General features: G+C 38.9%; 1 protein-coding gene across 1 annotated transcript in view; it reads left to right on the top strand.

The window, feature by feature from the left end:
• Nucleotides 1-2,753: 2,753 nt before the first annotated feature.
• Nucleotides 2,754-23,452, top strand: part of LOC150075210 (uncharacterized) — a 78,937-nt gene continuing 58,238 nt past the window's right edge. Inside the window, exon 1 of the mRNA XM_090388921.1 lies at nucleotides 2,754-2,869. The gene's annotated coding sequence lies outside the window, so the exon portion shown is untranslated. The remainder of the gene's footprint in view (nucleotides 2,870-23,452) is intronic.

The raw sequence follows: 23,452 nt of genomic DNA, 5'->3' as shown, positions 1-23,452 counted from the left end.
GGATGGTTATAAGAGACTTTTGGTGCACCTTCCAAAAAAAAAAAAAAAAACGCCACTAGCTTTAGCAGCACAGTCTGATCGTTTACCGTCTATCCACATGTATAGTAGTATAGTATCTTATATAGGACGGCACCTGAACGTCAATTCATCTCCACCGTCTATCCAAGTTTCAAATGGCAAACTCTGGTAATTTCCCGCGTATAATTCCAGTTTCATTACGGAAGATTGGAAACCTTACTGGAGCCTATCGCCGATCCCTGAGGAACCCATATACTATGCTGATCCGTTCTGAGGTATGCTCGTCTATGTATACTCCCATAAGTCTCCTGGCCTTCAGTAGCTGTCTAGTCCACTTAAGAGCAGTTCCTGTAACCCCAGCTTGTTTCGTTTCATGCAATATTTCAATATTTAATCTCGCGCATGCAGAGTCGCATAAAAAACCTCTACTAAAATCCCTTTAGTAAGCAATCCCTAAAAACTCTGAGAGTTGCGTATTAAATGAAAGCCGTCCCCAGAAATGCTGTATATGTGCAATTAAGTGTGAGAATGGGCAAGACAAAAATATTTTAGTAACTTTCAGCATGATATAGTATTCGGCGTCCGAAGTGTCGGTATAACTATCTGCAGTTCTGCTGGTGTTTTCATGTACGATTGTGTCGCTGTGTAACTAGATTGTTTCACTGACCAAATAACATGAAGCCAGCGGCGATCCTGTGGTTGGAAACAGCTTTTTGACCGAAAGGCCAACAGAAGTCAACAAGACTTATGCTGGGTAACAGAAGGGCTGCTACAGTCAGTCAAATAACAACTCAGTACAACAGTGGTAATCAAAGACGTATTTCAGAATGCAGAACTCGTCGTACCTCGTCACTGATGGGTTATTGCAGCTAACAGTCGAACCAGTTTCCATTCCTATAAGTAAAAAACGAGAAGGAATGGGGCACAGTAGTCTCAGGATATTCCTGTTCTTGTTACTTTATTTAATTATTTTCCATCTTATGAATGGTTATATACATCAGAACTTAACCTTGCTGCTGTTTGCTGCACTTTTTCTAGCAGATCCACATCCTTCATAAAATGGGAATCGTTGTTGTTGTTGAGTTTTAAGAGCGTCGGCGACTAAGGCCATGTTGCTCCGTGATATCGTGTTAAGTTGTGTGTGTTCTGAGATCGATTTTCTGTTTTGCTGGACAAAAAACCCGGGTTTCCGGGAGGAAAAACCAAGCTACCCTCTCCTGAGACCGACTAACTCAGTGGTGTTGTGAAAAATACCCATAAAAATTCCTCCCGTCATCGACAGGAATAGGAATTGTATATCACATTTAGTATACTCAAGATCTGACCTATCTGAGGCTTTATTCAATGCAATAATTACCTCTTTGAACTTACTGGAAAATTCTTATTCACCATAAATAAAATGCACGTGTGTTCCCAGCAACTTGTCTATAATGTTGAAGAACTTCGTTTCGGATTTCATAATTATTTCTATCTTTTTCATTGTCTTTTTCTTTGCCTTTTTCGTGTTAACAAAAGTGTATATCTAGGAATTTTGACATCTGTGTCAAAATATCAGAAACGCGCCTTTTTTCATAAAAAATAATTATAATATTAATTAATTATAATATTAAAATATAAAAATTATTATTATTAAATTATTATCCATGAGATAGTACTTTTATATAAAAAAGAGAGGCTTTTGTAATATTGATTTAGACAAAAAAAAAAAAAAAAACTATTATATATATTAGGGTCACCGTATAATTTCTTACATATACCCGTATTTGTGTCTGTAAATTGCGTGTCTTCTCTGGTCGATTTGCCTGTTTTGCTGGACGAGAACCCCCCAGAAACTGGGGGAGAACCTTGCTATCTACGCCTGAGACCGACTAACTCAGCCACGCAGTGAAAAAAGTCCATTAAAGTTCTTTGCATCATCGATAGTACTCGAACCCGGTTGGGTAGGATGGTGAGGATACCACTGTGCTACCGCGCAGAATTGGTTCAGACAGTAAAAATGATCATATTTTTAAAATAAATTATATATATATATATTATTTTTTTTTTTTTTCAGTCTTTGGCTCCATTCGGCGCCTTCAACGAATCGACGCCCCAGTAACTCCTCAGCATACAAACCTTCAGATAGTTGCTTCTCAAAGTAATGAAATAATCGGGATTACTGATATAGAACCTCGCATTTCCCAATATTATACTTTAAATTCCATTTTTCAGACCAATTGAACATTTTAAAGTCATATTGTATAATTATGATCATATTAAATATTTTATTATCTTTAATTGTGATATATTTTGGTATCTTAATGCAGTAGTACATTAATATTTTATTATCAATTTAAAATTGATATCTTTTGTATTTTATTTTATAGTCAACTGTTTATATCGGAAAATTCTTTATAAATTAACATGAAAAGTACTTTCATGTTATAATATAATAATTCAGAAACAAAAATTCCTTACATAAAATTGCGAAAAATTAATAAAAATTCGGAAAAATGAGGACGAGTGAAAATAATAAAATAGTAGGAAGTTGTACCTTTAAGAAGAAAGTTCTGATATACAGAACAGCCGCTGTAAGAAACAGCGCTAATATCAAACCAGTTATTAGAATAAAGGAAAGGCTTCGCTTCCATCTTATCCGTGACACAGCACGCATGCGTATGTTTGGTATCTGTAGCGCCACCAATTAGCAAATATAGATGTGAATTTTGGACATCGTTGGGCATTCTGTTATTGACCCAAAGTGATGGTGGAGGCAGGACGCACGCTGTTGATGGGCTAAAACATCGTATCACCAGTCAGTAACATCTTTGCGCTTTTATAGAAGACAGTGACAATAAAAGAATAAATACTGGTAAGAACTACCTTAACATTATAGATAAGAATTAAAATTATAATTAAAAATTCTAGATTAGATAAATTGAAATTTATCTAATTTTGAATTTTCCCACAATTGTAATCTAATCAACACCTGATGTCTAATGAAATAATATAAGGAAACGAAAAACGTAGATATTGTACATAAAAGTTGCCAACTAACTTAAATATCGCACTATTTAAAGTGCATTATAACTTTAGTTTTAGTTTAGTCACGGACTTTTGCGTTAAAAATTCATGTTTTTTTTTTAGAAAGGTAAGTTTTGAAAAACTTTATGAAACAGTTGCGAAACTGTACTATGTTTTTTTTACCATAATTTTTAACATATCCTTTGTATAGAAATACAATGATATTTAAAGTATGTCTGTGAAGTTACCCCATAGCGATAACGCAAAGAACAAAAAGTGGTATTAGAACAAAAAAGGAGAAGCAATATTTTTATTCTAATTTTTTGCGGCACTTTTTTATTTAAAAAAATATATCTTATAATGAAATATTTTTGCTTGTTGTTAAGTGCATCAGCTTCATGCAATGGGTGGGTCCATCGGATAGTGACTGAACAATATGGTCTAAAAGGGAAAGGAAAAGTTATAATTCAACTCGTAAGAGAACCTCATCAAATGGATCTCTTTCTTTTGGACGGTCGATAGAGATCCCAATTTTAATTAGATTATGCTGAAAAATACACTGAAAGTGAAGATAAAATAAATTTTATTTCCATAAATTTAAACTTAATCAATATAATTCGACAGTCAATGTTCGTAATGCAGCTCAATCATAGTAGAATGTTTCATATGAAGATAGAAGCATCTTGCAACGTTTTGTTAATATTAATTGCTCTTCTTATGAACGAAATAACTGATAAATATTTTAGGATGATAAATATTATAGAGAATGTCTGAAAAATAATCATCATCATTTTAAAAATTAACTGTTAGCAGCATTTATTTGGTTATCAACTAGAGGGACGAAGCGCAAAGCGTAATTGTGGGGTGTTTTGTACGTGCGCTTGCGTACTTTCAAATCCAATCAAGCTTCGAATTGTGCAGAAATTGTAAGAATCTGATTGCAAAACCGACAAGGTTTTTGGAATATGCATTAACAATAATTACCTCAATGATTTCTTTTTATCATTTTCCCTCCAAATATGGAATTTGAGTTTGGGAGATTCAGAAAGAACCGAACTAAGGCAATGAGAATACAGAATATCGTGTTACTTGTATATTGTTAGTACCTGTTTTTGAGATGAAAAAAAAAAAAAAGAAAAGCTAACTGAAGGAAACGAAAGTACCTACATATTCTGTCTTCAGAGATGTGAATAAATCACTCCCGTCAGCTGGAGAATCACACATAGACCTTTTTAAATGAGAAGCAGGTGACGATGGTATAAGAGTCTCTTACTTACACTTGTAATGGCCCCCCACATTACATTACTCTCTAGAACGTCCTGTTAGGGAATTATTCCACAAAGAAACATACCTTGGTCCGCTTCTAATTGAGAGGCGGATCTAGGAATATCTGCATCCAGGGTGAAATCCTTAGAAACAGAACCTCCGTGTTAGTTTACGCGATACAATTAAGATGTTTAAAATTGTATAAGTGAATAAATAGCTCATTTGCATTCGCTGGTGCTAATAAATGTTATTTAAAGTATCAACTTTCGTAATTAGTCTATCTCGGACAGAGAGAATTGGCCTTCCCTGTGAATTATTTCGCATTTTTCAATACATTTAACACTTGTATAGATTTGTATAGATTTAAAGGGATGGGATACACTTAAATAGAAAGGGTGCAAGAATTTTTGCTGATGCTGTCGAGGCAGTGTTAGGTGGGTCGGAAAACTGCTAGTTGGGGGGGATACAAGGACTAATAGATTAACAGTAGCCACTGGCAGAGGTGGAAGTGATTCTTGCACTGCTTCTATTCAAATGAGCAGAAGTCCGAAAAACAAGATGCAGGATATTTCAGAGACTGCTGGTAGTCATTGCGTTACAAGTAAACACATGGGTTGTGTTAGGGTAACTAAGAATAGAAACAGGTGCATGTATACCTGCGTGTACACCAATGCTAGGAGTTTGGTAAATAAATTTGATGAATTTGAGGTATTGCTCAAAACATCAAAGGCAGATATTGTTGGGATATCAGAGACGTGGTGTCACACAGATATAAGTAATGCGGAACTGGAATTTGGGGAATACAATGTATATAGAAAGGATAGACAGGACAGGAGGGGAGGAGGGGTTATGCTATTAATTAAGAAACACATAAAGTCAAAGGAAGTGAAGCCAGTTGACATCGATGGACAGGGCAGTGTCGAGTCAGTTTGGTGTGACATAAGCATAGGGAAATCAAAATTGAGAGTAGGAGTGTGCTATAGGCCTAATGACTCTGATGAGTATAATAATATATTGTACAGGGAAATAGAGTGGGCCAGTAAATCAGAGAGTCTTATAATGGGGGATTTTAATTTCCCAGATATTGACTGGAATTTGTAGTTTGGTCACTCGCACACTGGCAAGGCTTTTGTGGATTTATTGGATGATTGTTTTCTACATCAGCATGTTCGTGAGGCAACAAGAGGGAGCAATACTCTTGATCTGATTATCAGTAGTGATTCTTCATGCATTAAGAACCTGCAGATAAATGAACCACTAGGTGGCAGTGATCACAGTGTGTTGAAGTGGGATTTACTCAAGGAGGTAACTACCATCAGAGGTAAAGGGAAGGGTTTTTGTTTTCGTAAAGGCGACTATGATGGTCTGAGACAGTATTTAAATTCTATACAGTGGGACCAACTGATGATGTTACCAACAGCAAACTCAAAATGGGAAGCATTCAAGGAACTAATCTTGGTGGCTACCAGGCTTTACATACCAACTAAGAAATATTGTTCAAGGTTTAGGCCTAAATGGTTGTCAGATGGACTAATGAGACATGTGGCAGAGAAGAAAAATGCATGGGATACATACAAATTAATGGGTGACATGGAAGCCTATGATAGATATAAGTTGGTCTGTAACCAAGTCACAAAGGAGATTAGGCAGGCAAAGGCAGACTACGAAAAATCCTTGGCAAAGGATGCAAAGAAAAACAGAAAGGAGTTCTTTACATACTTGAACTCGAGAAGGAAAGGGATGAATCAGATTGGTCCACTGGATATTGATGGTTCAACAGTTGAGGATCCTGCTCAGGTGGCTAACAATCTAAACGAGTATTTTGCAACTACATTCACGCATGAGGAGTTATTCAGGAAGGAGAATGATGTAGGTAAAGTAAACATTGGCAGTGAGCTGGATGATTTTGTAATAACTGAGAGGAAAGTGGAGGAGAGATTGTTGAGGATAAACATAAAAAAGGCACCTGGGGCGGATGGGATCTATCCAGTTATATTAAAGGAGGCAGCAAAGGAAGTATGCAAACCCCTAGCCATAATTATGAGAGCTTCTTTGGACTCAGGGGAGGTACCCATAGACTGGAGATGTGCAAATGTAACCCCAATTCACAAAGGAGGATCAAAGGCTGACACAAGTAATTATAGACCTGTTAGTTTAACTTCTGTTCCAGGTAAATTAATGGAGGCACTGGTTAAAGAAGCACTGCAGGATCATCTAGACAAGAATTCAGTTATAGCTCAGACGCAGCATGGTTTTGTTAAGGGCAGGTCTTGCCTGACCAATTTGATTGGATACTATGATGTAGTCACAAAAGAACTGGATGCAGGGAATAACTTTGATATTATATATTTGGATCTTAGAAAGGCTTTTGATACTGTTGCACATGGAAGACTGCTGCATAAATTGGAGCAGTGTGGCATTGGAGGCAAATTGCTGCTATGGATAAGGGGATGGTTGAGTGGCAGAAGACAGAGAGTGGTAATCAATGGACACTGCTCAACGTGGACTAATGTTATTAGTGGAGTTCCTCAGGGTTCAGTGTTGGGTCCGTTGTTGTTTTCGGTGTTTATGAATGATATTGATGATGGGATATCAAGTTTAATGTCTAAGTTTGCAGATGATACAAAGGTTGGCAGGGTCGTTAAGGACACTACTGACGCTATGCTGCTGCAACAGGATCTGGAAAGGTTGAACAGATGGGCTGAGAGGTGGCAAATGAAGTTTAACATTGACAAATGTAAAGTACTACATATGGGTAACAGTAACCCCAGAGCAATGTATCAACTCTGCGGTACTACACTGACAGTGATGGAGAATGAAAAGGACCTGGGGGTAATTGTGCAGGCAGATATGAAGTTCTCTGAGCAGTGCAGACGAGCTGCAAGAGTAGCTCATGGTGTCTTGTCAATGATATACAGGAATTTTTCTAGCAGGGATAAGGAGGTGATTATTCCCTTGTATAAGGCAATGGTTAGGCCACATCTTGAGTACTGTATACAGGTCTGGAGGCCTCATTTCAAGAAGGATGTAGAGCTGCTGGAACGGGTACAGAGAAGGGCAACAAGATTAGTAAATGGAACAAAGGGTTGCTCTTACGAAGAAAGGCTTAAGTTTTGCAAATTACAGAGTCTGGAGACTAGGCACCGGCGAGGTGATCTGATAGAGGTGTATAAGGCTTTGAATGGTTTGAGCATGCTCAATGCCAATGGGATTCTTCATCTTTTTCAGAATAATCACCTCAGAGGGCATAAATTCAAATTGAGGAAGGACGGATGTCGGATAGATGTGCGGAAATTTGCCTTTGGCCAGCGGGTGGTTGGTTGGTGGAACCGACTTCCATCACTTGTTGTTGAAGTTGATAGCCTAAACAAATTTAAAGCTCAACTGGACAGGTATTTCGAACGAACGGAGGGGTGAAATGGGAGAGGGTTTTTTTTTTTTTTTTTGGCTGTTGCTGAATAAGCTTGCTTTCTTGCATCATATGCCTCTACTAATGCTAATGCTAATGCTAATAAGAATAAAACATCAGATAGCACATTATCACGGTATATATAGGCTAAGTGATCACTGAATTATGACCACCTACCTAATACCGTGATGATGTAAAGATTGGTAGAGTAGTTAATGATCGCCGCCAAGCAGAGCTTCTTCAGAATGACCCAGATAGACTTCAGGGATGGTCAGAAAAATGGCAGCTATGCTTTAATCCAGCAAAGTGTAAGGTATTGCACCCGAGGAAAAGTAACCCCAAAATAACTTATTCACTTGGTGGAGTTCAACTAAACCCAGTACTGGAGGAAAGGGACTTGGGTGTTACGATACGGTCAGACATGAAATTCTCTGAGCATTGTAAACAGGTTGCAAGGAAGGCCCATGGTGGCCTATCGATGATCTATCGAACTTTTGCAAGTAGAGATAGGGACGTGATAATCCCATTATATAAGGCTTATGTTAGACCACACTTGGAATACTGTGTTCAGGTATGGAGACCGCACCTAAAGAAAGACATTGTGCTTCTTGAAAGGGTCCAGAGGTGGGTAACTCGCATGGTGAGATCGGCAAATGGCGTCCATACGAGGAAAGACTTCGAATATGGGGGTTGCAGAGCTTGGAAACTAGGCACGTTAGAGGAGACTTGATCGCAGTGTTTAAGGCTCTGAGAGGCATCAGTAAAATGAATGAGGACGAAATTTTCACGGTTATAAATGATTCTAGAACTAGGGGCCATAATTTCAAGTTACGGGAGGGAGATGTTTAGACTGCATTGTAGGAAGTTTTATTTTAGCCAGCGAGTTATAAATTACTGGAATAAGTTGCCTACATGGTGGTAGAGGCTGACAGTTTGGGGAAATTCAATGGTCATCTGGATAATCACCCACGGGAGGAGGGAAACGCTTAGGTTGTCCATTTCCTTTTCTCTTATTTAATAATAATAGTAATAATAATAATAATTATTATTATTATTTTCTTCTTATTATTATTATTTTATTCTTATCATTTTATTTTATTATTTTATTATTATTGTTATTTATTTATTATTATTATTTTATTTTTGGCTGGTGCAACATAAGCCATAGGCTTCCTTGCAATGTGGCCATTGCTAATACAGTACTAATACTAATACATGCCCGATGGGCGCATTATCGTCTTGGAAGATCCTGTTTCTGTCCGAGAAAAAGAAAAATCCGACATGTCAGGGTGCACATGGTCTCCTAAGAGTTGCTGGTAGACCTCACCAGTGAAATATTGGTCTATAAGCAACTGGAAACCACACTCGTTTCCAGTCCTCCACTGTTCAACTAACGTGTCGTTGACACCGCAGCATTCGCCATCGAAGATGATTAGCAGTGGGGAGAGGGCGTCTCATGGGTTGTCTGCTGTGAAACTCCATACGTCTGAGTGTGCGGCACATCGTGATGTCTTTACTAAGTCCAATAACTGCGACTTTATAACTTTCACTTGCACGATCAGATGCAAATTACCACTTCTCTAGTCAACACATAATGTATGAATGTGAATACTATGAGGATCTCTGAAGCATCCTGATAACCAAGACTACATACCTTCCCCGTAACCGGGAACACCTTTTACTGAACACGGAAGAAGAATACAAAGCGTTCAATAAGTTCGCACAGGATCTTTTTGCAAGGGAAAGGACATTGATTGCGCTTCATAACAACGCAAGAGATGAACAAAGCAGACCATAGACCTGCACTAAAAGCAAGAAAAGAGCAGCAAGAAACCTAAGTAAGGGAATGGTGCCCCTATCAACAAATCCTTAATGACTGAACACCCAGAAATGACACCTAAACTTGACGCTACTAAATAGAGAAGGCAATGAACAAAGAGGAGGATGCCTATGGCGACCCGACATCGATGATGGATATGTCCCAAATAAGCCTCATGTCTGATGGACCAGAACTGACTACCCACAATGCGCTGAGTAGTCGAACAAGATTCCCGACCAGAAATGACACCTAAACTTGATGCTACTAAATAGAGAAGGCAATGAACAAAGAGGAGGATTATTATTATTATTATTATTATTATTATTATTATTATTTTAGGGTTACCCGTAATTAAATACATTAACCCGTATTTGTGTCTGTAAATTGCGTATGTTCTATGGTTGATTTGCCTGTTTTTCTGGACGAAAAAACCCCAGTTACTGGGGAGAAAAACCTTGCTATCTACGCCTGAGACCAACTAACTCAGCCACGGAGTGAAAAAAGCCCATTAAAGTTCCTCGCGTCATCGACGGGATTCGAATCCAGGCCTTTTCTATCCGGTGTGGGGAGGACGGTGACGATACCACTGTGCTACTCGCGCAGACTACAAAGAGGAGGATGCCTATGGCGACCCGACATCGATGATGGATATGTCCCAAATAAGCCTCATGTCTGATGGACCAGAACTGACTACCCACAATGCGCCGAGTAGTTGTACAAGATTCCCCACCAAAACCGAAACTAGCAAGTGGACGAACTGGAAATACAACTGAAGGATGTCAAATACCAACTAATAGAATGACCTTCTAGTCGGGGTGTTAGGAACCGCATCCCGAATCTTACCTTCCGCCATTTGGCGATCTAAACCGGGTGCCCTAACCTGGTTTCTTTAAATCCCCATCCCCTGGCAGGGGGAGTAGACTGGTTCCTGTCTACTCCCCCCCTCCACGCCTCCCTTATCCTGGTGGGGCTTGTCCCCACTGATCTTCACGGGGACGCCTTCCCATTGTCCCCTTATCTATATATGTTCCCCCCAATCTTCAGTCTCTCCCCCTGCTCAAACTTACCGAGTATACCCATTAAGTAACTTAATTGAACTAGCTCAAAATTTAACCCTTCTCGCTTAAACCTATACCCCAATTCGGCTGTAAATTCACCGCAATGCTCCCTCCTCCTTTTTTTGTTTTTTTATAGGTCTTTGCCACTGAAATCTTCGGAAACTAGGTGGCAGGGCCTGCCAGAGTTCTTCCACAGTGCGAGCATTACTGTTATGGGCATTTTCTTTGATTTAAAAGAATTCTATGTCTGTGATCTATAGACGTCTATAAGGAAAAAAATAAGTCTAAATAAAGAAAAGTTTTGAAATTATGCGATATCCCAATAAAATGGTTAGTTCGGCCATAGAGCTATGCCTGCCTCTCCAAGGATTCATAGACGCTGTCAATGTATCGCTGAGAAGTTATGGTTTCTGTGAAAAATATCGGCTCAAAAATTCTGTGGTGGTTTATTGCACACCAGACTTCAGTCTTCAAAAAGTCTATGGAGAATTTCATGTGATGCATGAAATTTTTCGTAGACCATAGACGAAACTTCTAAGAATACCCAGTCACATGAAACGAGGCCTAGGCGGAGAAGAAAGTCCGATATACTATGGGTCTTCACTTTTTCCAGTAACTGTCCACAGTATTGGCTCCATTTTCAGTCTGGTGAGAAAAAAGTTATTGCATGACACGCAGTTTATACGGAAACAGTTTTGAATTCTTCGCTGCTGCATGGAAACTGCCATATGACATTCCCTTTTGTTGTAGAGCATCTGTAAAGATTTAAGATTTACTGCTAGGTTGCCCTTAACCGGTCTAAACATTCCTCAGTCACAGCAGCTGTTGTGAGAACACGACCTACACTAATCACATCCTAGTCGCTGAACACTTTCACAAGCTTCCATACGAACATTTTGATGGCTCTTTACGACATTGGAATTTCCTACAAAGATCACGTTGTGTGGTTTTAAACCACTGTTTTTAGGTAATGTTCCACCACGAACACACCCACTGCTATTCTGAACACCATAATAACTTTTTGCATCCAGTTCCTTTGTTACTGTATCATATTATCCAAACAGATTGGTCAGACAATATCTTCCCTTAAAATCCGTGGTGTGATTATCATATAACCCGTCACTGTCTGTGCCATATTGTCCCTGGTGATTCTACGCATTTCTCTCCGAGCACTCAGGACAGTCAACGTTGCGCCATTGTTCAAAAGGAATGGAACCAATCCCTAAATTTACAACTATGGCTGCATAATTTAGGTCATCACACGGGTTGACCTACGTAGTCAAGATCTCAGAATAACATCTTCCTGTTTTAAACTTGCAAATTTATTTAATGAAAAATTTCTGACATAAATTTTTCGCTTCGCTTTGTGTTTCTGGCTTCTGCGGACTCTTTATCAAAAGACTGTGCTGGAAAGATCACAGCAATAAATGTATGCATATCAAACAAAGAGAAACCATGCATCAAAGATAGATGCACAGCTTCATTTATTTGAAGTCCGTTACCTTTAAATGTGGGTTAATTTATTAACTTAAGTTGTAGAGTACATTCTTGTCAGTTCACTTTTGACAAAAAGCCCAGAGAAGGACTGGAAATGTTAAGTAGAAGATTTATGTTCACAAATCTTCCTTGAATAAGTTTGCTCTCCCTCTTACGCAACGGTTTTATTTCTTCATATATCAAAAATTAGTGGAGTCTCTGAATTTATGGACTTGGAAAGTCTTGTACAATTCTTTTTATTAACGCACTGACTTGGGGATCGATGGTATTCGAAATTAGTTCTCCTCCTCTCCGCCTGACAAATCGAAAGAAGTATTCTTTAATAGAAGAATAAATTTAATATTTCTTATATTATTTTTTCACTCCATGCAAGTATTTAATCAATATGAGTGTAATATTGGATTCAGATTGATATTAATTTTATTACAATTAATGAAGAAGTTTATATTTATACTCTAGTAGAGCTCTATATATCAACTCAACTAAATTGTATGAGATGCATTCTGCATTGGCATATTTAGATACATTTTGTATATTGTGATTTTAGTACATACATTGAAGTCTCAGACCTCAACAAAGAAGTTGAAGGCTTTGCCATCGTCAGGTGGTGGGATCAGGAAGTAACGTTTTTCTGCGAATGTAATGGTGTTCTTGTGCATTTTCAACATCCGGCGAATACCGGGAATGCTGCATCGTACTGTGTATTTCTCAAAGAACGTAGGACTCAATTCGCAGAAAACTGCTTGGACAATTGAGATGTGGAGCTGATATTGCATGACAATATAAGGCAGCATACAGATCGTACAACCTGAGGTCATTAATGGTTTGGAGTAAGAAATGCTTGATTATCCTCCATACAATTCTGATCTCATAGCGACTTTTTGTTTGGTCCATTTCAGCAACAGCTCGGTGGCAAACTTTTTTTTGACGTTGTGTTAAATGTTGAAATTGATGTACATCACTGGTTATGGGAGAAATCGATATCTCTTTATTCAGGGGATATATGATAAAGCGATGAAAGAGTGTATAGATGTTCTCAATTCAACAGACTTTGAAAATAATGGTGAGTCCACCGAATAGTGGTTGAGAACGACTAACTCGGCCACGTTATGAAAAATGCCCATAGCCGATCGCAAGTAGGGAGGGCTCTTCTCCCTCACACACATGCAAATCCAGATTAGAATAAACTCAGTTCACAGACACTATATATTAAAGCTTTATGGTCAGTCGTGTTATATTTATAATCTTCTTGTACATACTGTCAAATAGTCTGAATGACAATATAATCCCCTTTCAAATTCTGTATTATTCGTGAGCATCTCATAAACCTCTGAGTAGTCGTATATTGCTGTTTTTACTGTGACCTTTCCGCATTTTGATGTTTAGTTTATTATCTTAATAAAAAAAAAGTATAATAATAATTAATCGATTATCTCTTGCTTCCAGCAACCTAATCATTGCATATTGATTTCCATTATACATAAATTTTTCTCGCTAGGTATTGATCAGCATTCTCTCCTGAGGCTAGATCTAATAAGCGGAAGAATATAATTAAGTTTACGGAGAGTAAATTTTAATTAGGAGGGAAAGCAAGACATGAATGCCTCGAGATAACTACTGGCGTTTTAGTGTCGCAGTTTCTGAAAAACGTATCAAATAAAAATACGTTTTTCTCAGTCTTATCGGATCATCAGATTATCAGAGCGCAAGCGAAGGTTTTCAGGGAATGGCCAGTGGCCAGTGACTAATATCAAAAAGGTCGTTTCTGTTTCCTTTTATTATTATTCTTGTTGGGACTTCTGCCATCCTGGTTTTTTCTCCACGTTTTCTCTTGGAGCTTGCAAATTGCGTGACTTGTGAAAAAAATGAAAGCATCAAAGTCCACTTTGCGCTGTGTATATTAAGTCTCTATACTTGTGTGTTCGTTCATGGCACGATTTGTTTTGAGGCTGAAGGAATTCTTAAAGGCCTTTAAGCATTCCTTCACTTTCCGAAGGTGAATCGAATCCAGACCACACAAAACAATGGGAATCAGAAAAGTTGTTGTAGGTTTTTTAGTCCCATCAGCGACTTAGACCGTATTGCACCCTATGTCTATAAATTGCGTGGGTTCTGTGGTCGATTTGCTGGAGAAACCAGAGTTACCTAGAGAAAAATCCATGCAGCCATCGCCTGAGACCGACTAAGTTGTCCACATTGTCAAAATAAAAAAAACCCATAAATTCTTCGCGTCATTGACAGGATTTGAAGGCTTGAAAAGTAATATTTATAAGGCCAAACTCATATTAGACCTGTTTATTTGCTTTTTATATCCATCTTTCAAAAATCGAAAATTCTGTAACTCCTTTCATTACATCGTGCGCAATTCATCTTTCTTTACTCCAAGTTAAAATATTTAAGAAATACTTACTCTTTGACGTATTCATCAATGACATCATTTTTCACCGGTAGTATTTTTCGTGTTCAATATTTGAGGCAAATGCCGCAAATTATGTACTTGACGTACAGTCCTCAAGCAGAGGATGACAAATGAACTGATTTTAAATTTCGACATGTCACAATCATCTTTCTTCCTCGGCTGCGATCCATAAAATAAAAATAATCTGGAGCATAAAAATTCCGTCACGTGATTCGCCGAAAACAAATGAGATTGGCGAGGAAATCGTTTAAGGAACTCGAAGTTCGTTGTTCAGCAGTAAAAGGACGGTCTCCTCTCAGCTCTTACCAAATATCTGTTCCCGGATCGATAAGACTGCCAAAGGCAAATAAGATTGCTCTTTCAGCACCCCACAGATGCTATTTTGGAAAGACATCCAACGCGAAGAATCTTTGGTCATCGGTATTATTGATCTTCAGAAGCTGTTCTGCCAGTCTAGAGTTTGTGAACGTTCTGAAAGCGTTTTCAGATTTCTTGGTTTTTGTTGTTGTGGTGTGAGATGTCAAAAAAGGATTTTGCTCTTATTCCCGGAAATAACATTTTTCACACGGTTATGACAGCGCAATATAAATCTTCTATCCTCTGGCGTTTTAATCATGATCAATACTGGTCGCAAGTCACGTACGACACACAGTGTTGTTGACTTTATGATACTGAATAAAATACAGACCGAAAAAGATTTTGTTCAATTTAGTGTCAAAATTGAATTTATCTGGTTTCTTCTCCACAGGGAATAGCACTGTTTCATCAAAGATCGGTCTTTTCTCTTCAAAGCGAGGAATACAAGTTTTCAAACATGGTCCAAAGCTGCTGGTTCATGTTGACTCAACTGCTTCCGACAGTTGTAAACTGGGTCGTTGCGGATCTCTACTCTGAAGAATTCGTTCTGCCTTATGAAGGTGTTCAATTGGTTTGAAATATATAGGGGATTGGTTGGTTGCTGTAGAATTTAAGACGCGTCAGCAATTTCGGCCATATTGCGTATGTTCTGTGGTCGATTTGCTGTATGATAAACCAGTGTTTTCGGGAATAAAAGCCATGCTACCCTCGCCTGAGACCGAATAACTCAGCCACCCTGTGTAAAAAAAACCCATAAATTTCTCACGTTATCGACAGGATTCGAACTCAGGTCTTTTCCGTCCTGTGTGGGGAGGACGGTGATTATACCAACTGTGCTACACACGATAGCTTTGGATAGGGGAGGCCACAAAGGCAAGCTGAAATTACTTTCATGTTCCGGGAACCAGTCCTGCACAGTCCTAGCCTTGTGATATGGCGTATTATCGAGTTGGAAGAATCCATTCTGAGATGTATATGCTATAGCCATGAATGGATGCCCTAGGACTGAAACAATTTCCAGATAACCTCTGACATCGAAATATTGTTCCATTAGTATTAAGGGGACCCAATGTGCATCAGGAAAACAGTCCCTAAACCATTACATCACCACCACCAGCTTACACTCTTATCACCTGGCAATATGGGACTCATGCTGGCTGTTTTAACCATATTCTAGTCATCTCATCAACGTGAAGCAGCATGAACATTTTTCCAATTCTCCCCTGATGTTCCTGGTTCACTTAACCGTACATTTTTGATGAGAGGAGACTAAAGACCTAAGACTGAAACCCGATTCAGTCTTAGGCTGCGAAACCCCATCTGTGAGAAGGAACGAGTTGTCCGTTCTGAAACGCTTGTTTGGTTACTACTACTACTATCCTGGGTTGTTATTTAACTGGCTTGCAGCCCTTCTATTATCGTCCTCATAGGTAGCATAGTCGGCAGAATCGTCGTCCATCCCGACACCAGCTGAAAAAGATCCGAGTTCGAATCCCGTCGACTATGGCAGGAATTTTAACAGGCCTTTTTCACAACGATGTCGTTGTGAAAAAGACCCATTAAAGTTGTGAGTTAGTCGATCTTTAGTGAGGGTAGCATGATTTTTCTCCAGGAAACTCCGGTTTTACATCCAGCATACAGCAAAACGACTATAGAACACACCCAATTTTCAGACATATTATATACGGCGCAGTATGGCCTAAGTTTTAATTTTCAACTTTCTATTACCCTGCTTAAATCTTCTCGGCTTCCGTTGGCTTCTCCATGAACCAGCTGTTGCTGGATGTTCAGTTATATTCCATGGTACGAACACTTTCTGCTCTTATCGAACAAGCGCTACATTTCATGAAAAGGTCGACGTACCTAATACAGTGGCCACGCTTTCTATATCCGACTGCTTGTCTATAGGGTGATCTAAAGGTCAGGAAACTCAAAGTTTTATCTCGAGTAAGTATAGGCTATTTTAATAAATAAAATAAATTTTCTGTTTATACTCCGGGACAACCAAACAGTCAGAGGAGTTAACAAGATAGACAGAATACAAGAAACAGCACTGTATTCAGCAGTCACGGGCTTGAACCCCAGTCACTCAAGGCACGTATACTTATGCACCCGCGCGCCTGACCACTAGGCTACGGCGGCCAAGAAAAATAGGTTATGGACAGGGCAGGATTTGCCCTTGCAGTTAAAGAAATGGATTAAATCGTTTCTCTCACACAGAGACTGGAAATCGAACTAGGTTTTCTCTTCCCGTCTCCAGTTGAGGGATACTTTCGTCGAAACAGGAAGATCGACCGGAAGTATCTTCCTGCGTTTTCCTCTGACCTTTTCGCATGCAAGGGTCCTTTTAGTACTTCGATAATTCGCAGTGTTGCTTGTCGTGAATTTCTGTAGCTGAGCACAAACTCTTGATTAGCAAATCCATTATCCCTATACCATGCATCGAATGTGCATGGGGTTGGGACAATAAAATTGTACCGTGGTCCAATAGAAAGCATCGGATATGAGTATACGCTCCTTCAGTCAGATGGAAGTGTCTTAGTCCAGAGAATGTCAGACAAGGCCTCTGATCCAAATTTTTGTCACAGTTGAAATTTGCAAGTGGCGGTATCGTGGTAATGGGAGTGGTTAAGCTGTTATGGTTTTGATCCACAGGCCATAGTTCATGGAACTATGAATCTCGCAAACTTCTCTCCATATACTAAGTAATGTGCATCCTACACGGGCAATTTTATGGAAATGGTACGTGCATGTTCCAACATGATAACGCCATATCACATAGTCGGACATGCTGTTGTGTTGTTGTTGTTGTTCTTCTTAAGGTTGGGTAGCATCAGTATGTTGGCCGCCATAGCCGAGTGGTCAAACACAAGGGTAATGACGTGCATGCACTTTAATGACTGGGATTCAAGCCCGCGTGACTACTAAATGCAGTGATTTTCTTGTATTCTTTATATCTTGTGAACTCCTGTGATGCTTTGATGTGGTCGTCCAGGAGTATAAACAGAAAATTTATTTATTTTATTTACGTTGCGTCTATAATTTCATGTATGCTTCGGTCGGTTTGCTGAAGAAAAACCATGCATCCCTCGCCTAATACCCACTAACTCAGCCACTTTATGAAATAAGTCCAAAAAATTTCCTCTCATCATTGACGAGATTCGAATTCAAACTTTGGTAAAAAAGGAAATGAGTATCGACCGCCCTTCCAACGAGTAAAATAAATCTTGTTATTATCACGAGATTTAATAACGTGCCCCTCGGGTATAAATAACCAATCAACCAAAATATCCACTTCTCTGCGAATATTTTGGTAGTCTGGCGTGTTCTCAAGCGGATATTTTTTTAACAAATGAAATTTTTTGGGATGAAATTTAAGCTGGATTCTCACAAAGACTATCCTCGCCTCTTAATAACAGTGAAATATGCTTCGGGCAACTCCTTTATGACGCAGTCTGATCTTAAGAAGATTATATACCAAAAATAAGAAGGAAAAAGCGAAAATGCCAGATAATGGATTACTTTCAACAGTCACTCATCGGGTTTTTGACAATACGTTTACACTTCAAGCCATTAAACATTAACACAGTCTCCTTAGGGTCATATCTAACTTGCACAATCTCTTTGTATATTTTTATGACTTAATTTTTCTATTTAATGTTTTAGAAACTTTAAATTATATTAATTCTGATTTAAACCAAAGTTTTAATTTTAAAAGATGCCTAATTTTTATAAAACAATTTTTAAAGATTTATAATCGAATTATTTCAATTTTTAAAGATTTATAATCGAATTATTTCAATTTTTAATTGCTTTCAGACGCAAACATTTAATTGTAAATAGCGTGTAGACGTAGTAGAAGTAAATTGGCAAATGGTATGAGTAAGATGCAAGTGTCATTGCTTCCAAAAAGCATCTTTGGCAGTCGGACTTAACGAATATGAGAACAGCCGCTCCATTTTTTCGAGTTCTTTGTTTTGAACTTTCCTCTTAAAATTCCAACTTCTGTCGAGGACTCTGTTGGATGTTTTCTTCACAGAACAAGTGTGTTGTGTTCTCATTTGTCAGCTGCGTTTATCATAAATGAACAATGGTATCAAAATCTAAAATATCAAGGAGGTATACCTCAACATTAAAATCTGGGAACCTGCATATCTACAAATAACTTTTATTCACAGAAAAGCTAATAACATGTGCTGAAACCTTTAGCCTTTTTTGTCTAGCCTCTGTGCAACACTTCCACCAGTTTGTTTTTTTGTCAGTCCTCTGATATTTCCCGTCATTTGGCCTTCAAAGCGGCAACCAGTTCAGCTCTGGTTTTTTTTTTTTTTTTTTGCAGTCTCCTCATATGCACCCATCGATTCGATTTAGCCCAGTGGTTCTCTACAGAACTGAGATCGGGGCTCTGGCTTGGTCAGTAACTTTTTGACGTTCGTGTATTCAAACCAGTCAATCACAATCCGAGCAGTATGGCATGTAGCGTTGCCCACTTGATATAGGTGGGGGTCTTCCTCGAGGTGCTGCTACAACGTACATAACTCATTATTGCCCAGGACGTCTAGATAGATCTCAACGTTGATAGTTTCTTGAAAACAACAATGGTCCCAGGGGAGGCCAGGAAACAGTCTGGCAGGTAACTTTCTCCGGGCATCCGCCACATCTAAGCTCGACGACGGAGTGATAGACCATGTACTATGACTCGTCACTCCAAAGCACAGCTTTTCAATGGTCTACTATCCATGAACAGCAAGCCTTACACCAAGCTAGGCGGCGTCTGGCATTAGTTTGGTGTGATTAATGGCTTGTGGACAGCTGCACGACCGCAGACTTCCATTCCAGGTCACACATCACTAATTGTTGGCCTAGGGATCTTCAGTGCCTTTTAAATGTCACATGCAGACCAATTGATTGTGGCACCCTCTTATCATTCCATAATGGAAGTCTGTTAACTCCATCGATCTCCGATTCTTGCATTCATAATCGTATTGATATTTCCTCGAAAGGCCGCGAGCTAATTTATAGTTGTCTTCTGTGCCTTACACATAGTGTCTTACTTGTCTTACGCGTGGTAGGACGTAACCAACTATAAACGGAGGGATGTCCGGATATTAATGGTAGAGCAGTGCATTTTTTTTAGGAGCATCAGTGACTAAGGCCTCATATTGCTTCGTACTTCCTGTCTGTAAATTGCGTGTGTTCTGTGGTCGATTTTGCTGGACGAAAAACCCGAGTTTCCGGGAGAAAAATCCATGCTGACCTCGCCTGAGACCGTCTAATCAACCACATTATGAAAAAAGCCTATAAAACTTCCTCACGTCATAGACAAGACTTGAACTCAGGTCTTTATCACCCGGTATGGGGAGGATGGTAATTCTACCAACTGTACTACCACGAGTGCCCCGCTCAGAGACGCAGTCGAGTTGTCAATACAGGGGGTGCGGTAGCACACACGTTTATTTTCTATCCTGTAAACTCCTCGATTTATTTCAATAGATGCTGAAATGGTTGATAAAGTTCTAGACCAAACGAATATCCAAGAGGTGACAGTGAAAACGAATTACCACAAGTTGTCTATCGGCCTTGTCTCATGTTGGATTCAGTTAAGTTTTCTCGATGTTGTAGTTGAATTCCGTGAAGTGCATATTTTTCAATGTGATGGCTAAGATCTTTGATCTTTGAAATAATATAAGTGCCTACCTTTACAACCTTCTATTAGTTTCCCAATTCATCAATGCCCTCTTTTCTCGATTCAGCTCAGACTTCACACGGAGTTAATCGTAATCGCCAATAACCGCCTAACCCATAAACTAAACGCTTTCGCAGTCCTCCGCGCTCCCCATTATGCCAAATCTTCTCCGCTAGCATTTAACTCGAGTGCTTTGATTGTTCTTTTTAGGTGAAACTCAAATTATTTTATTAGAGTCACCCAGAATTGCGTCTATATACACCCATATATGTATTATGTCTGTAAATTTCGTGTGTTCTCTGTTCGATTTTTCTGTTTTGCTGGACGAACAACCCCAGTTTCTGTGGAAATAAGCCTTGATTTTCCGCCTGAGACCGACTAACTCAGCCACCGGGTGAAAAAAGCCCATTAAAGTTCCTAGCGTCATCGACGGGATTCGAATACGGGCCTTTTCCACCCGGTGTGGGGAGGACAGTGACGATACCACTGTGCTACCGCGCAGCCCCTTTCAGTCATCACTTTTTGATCTCTTTATTAAATAATAGCATTGCAAGCACAGCTCAACTATTTTGAGTTGAAAGTCAAACTCTTCGATGACCGCTGAACTTTTCTACACGTTAATGTTGTCAATTCAGTGCTAGACCAAAACAGAAGTTTAAATCAGTCCAATTACTTCACAATGGTAAAGCCTTAAACCACGTTGAGTCGTCCGTTGTGTGGCTTATGTGTACATTTTAGATTTGATTTGCATGGTTTTGTCTGTAGTCCTGCGTGCTTTAAGCTAATACAAATTAACGCCGACTCAATGTATTTTCTTCGGCAGCTCCTTTACAAACAACTGATCTTCCCATTCTTGACTACTGTGGCATAATCTGGTCTCCCCCATCTCGACTATTTAACAAAGTTCTATCATTCGTAATGCACGGCTTATCAACTGTTACGATATCAACAATCTCTATGCCACTTCAGCCTTTTAGAAAACTGTAACTGAAGTGTAGAGTGGTACCGAAGGTACCACGAAACGTCTGAGAACAATCTGCAATTCTTTAAGAAATTAAGATTACACTCAGCGCCAGCTGAAGTGCTCATTATTTCACCAAATATCAGGACAAAAAAAGGCTACACAATGAATTAATTTTTAGAAGGATGCGATTAGAAGTGGAAAGCAAGAAAATACAAAAACAAAGAAATCGCAGAAGGATATCAGGTGTCTTTTTCAGCACTATACAGTGCATACTGAAGAGGCCTTGAAGAATTTCCATGGTACCCGGAATTTCTGGGTTCAAATTTCCATAATTTGAGACGTACAATATCAGAATGTGGAAAACCAGAATCCACATACCAACATTAAACAGGTTAGGGAAAGCCATACAGTGAATTTGTTTTGTCTTCAGTGTTGACAAGTAAAAATAAAGGATATGGACCATTGCTGAAAAAGTATATGGACCATTCTTCTCTGTGGAATGCATGGTAACCGGTATTAATTATCGTTACATGGTAGAGCTATCAAAAGACAAATCGGGTATATGGTTCCAATGAGGTAATGTATCACCTGAAGTTCCTCTACTGTCAGCAACGTCCCCCGTGACCATCTAGTGATTTGGAGAGAGGTCAAGTACAAGTCTCGTCGATGCCTGGAAGAATTTCTAAAGGTCTCTTCAATAATCATTGTATTTAGCCAATCTTAGACAGAGGAAGTAGAACGTTTTGCCTCTTGGGTTATTTTGCTGTGGGACTTTGGTTAAATGGTTGTACAGTATTACCCTCTTCCTTCCACTAAAATATTGGCACGCTTCTGGGGTTGAGTCAACTAGCATTTAGCTCGATGTTTGAGTTATGAAAAAAAATTTTATAAATGGACAAGAAGAAACTCGAAAAAAAATAGCAGAAAGAAAACTTGAGTCCCTGATGTATACAGGGATTAGTCTGTCGAAAAGAATTATCAACATTGCAAGCATACGCTGAAAATATTTAACATTCATTGGATGTTTTGAAATCCGTGCTCAAGACGTTTCCCAATACCGGTATTTGTTTAAGAGTTTTATTAAGTGTGCCAATCACTATAGCATTTTCTAATGCGTACTTTTTCCCGAGTTCAAATTAATAAAAACATTTTCACGCTGCACGTGTCAGAAGAGATTGTCAGGCTCAGGAAATATTTCAATCTAGCGAAGAGTGTTGCATATTTGATACAAGATCAGCTGTTGACAGAGCTGTCGGCCCGGAGGATGGGCTTTTCTCCTCCTTCTAGCTAGGGATCTGCGACAGCCGAGGACTTCATAAAACAGTGATGGCTCAACCGGATTTTAATTACACTTCCATCTAGTGTGAGATTCCAAAATTGGCTGTCTGACGTCTCATTTAAGTACTTTAACGTATTTATTACATTATCGGACGTGTCATATCAGTGTGCAATACATTTAACTGTCAATAAATAATTCGTTTTTGAACTGCAAACACAGCTGGGCTTTACAAAAACGAAACTACATAATTTTATAAGAAAATGGAGTGCTCTCGGGCTATATTGCACCCACGTATTCGACCTGTGCACTTAATATCAACAAAAAACTACATACATAATGTTCCACTATCAAAACGAGTTGCCTCGGTGTTTCAGTACTGAAAAATAGCACTTCTACCAAGAGCTGTGCTAGTAGGAAACTACCTAAATCATAAACAATTAATTACAGACATAAAATGGGTGTCTGTAGGGAAAAGGGGGACACTCCCATCTATTATTATCTGAATAGACGGCTGCTGAATCTTACATTACTAAGAAGCGACTGTTCTATTTAGATTCTACAGGAGGCTCTCGCATATCGAGATGTGTAGTTCTTTATTATATTGGTGGGGCAGTGTATATGATTGAAATTTTAATTTTTAAAAAGGAAAACATCAACTTAACGAACTGTATTGTAAA

This window comes from Mastigoproctus giganteus, chromosome 14 (genome assembly GCF_048544385.1).
Source record: "Mastigoproctus giganteus isolate SK-2022 chromosome 14, ASM4854438v1, whole genome shotgun sequence".
NCBI lineage: Eukaryota > Metazoa > Arthropoda > Arachnida > Uropygi > Thelyphonidae > Mastigoproctus > Mastigoproctus giganteus.
The sequence above is the reverse complement of the archived record's forward strand: the minus strand, read 5'-3'. Positions and strand labels throughout refer to the sequence as shown.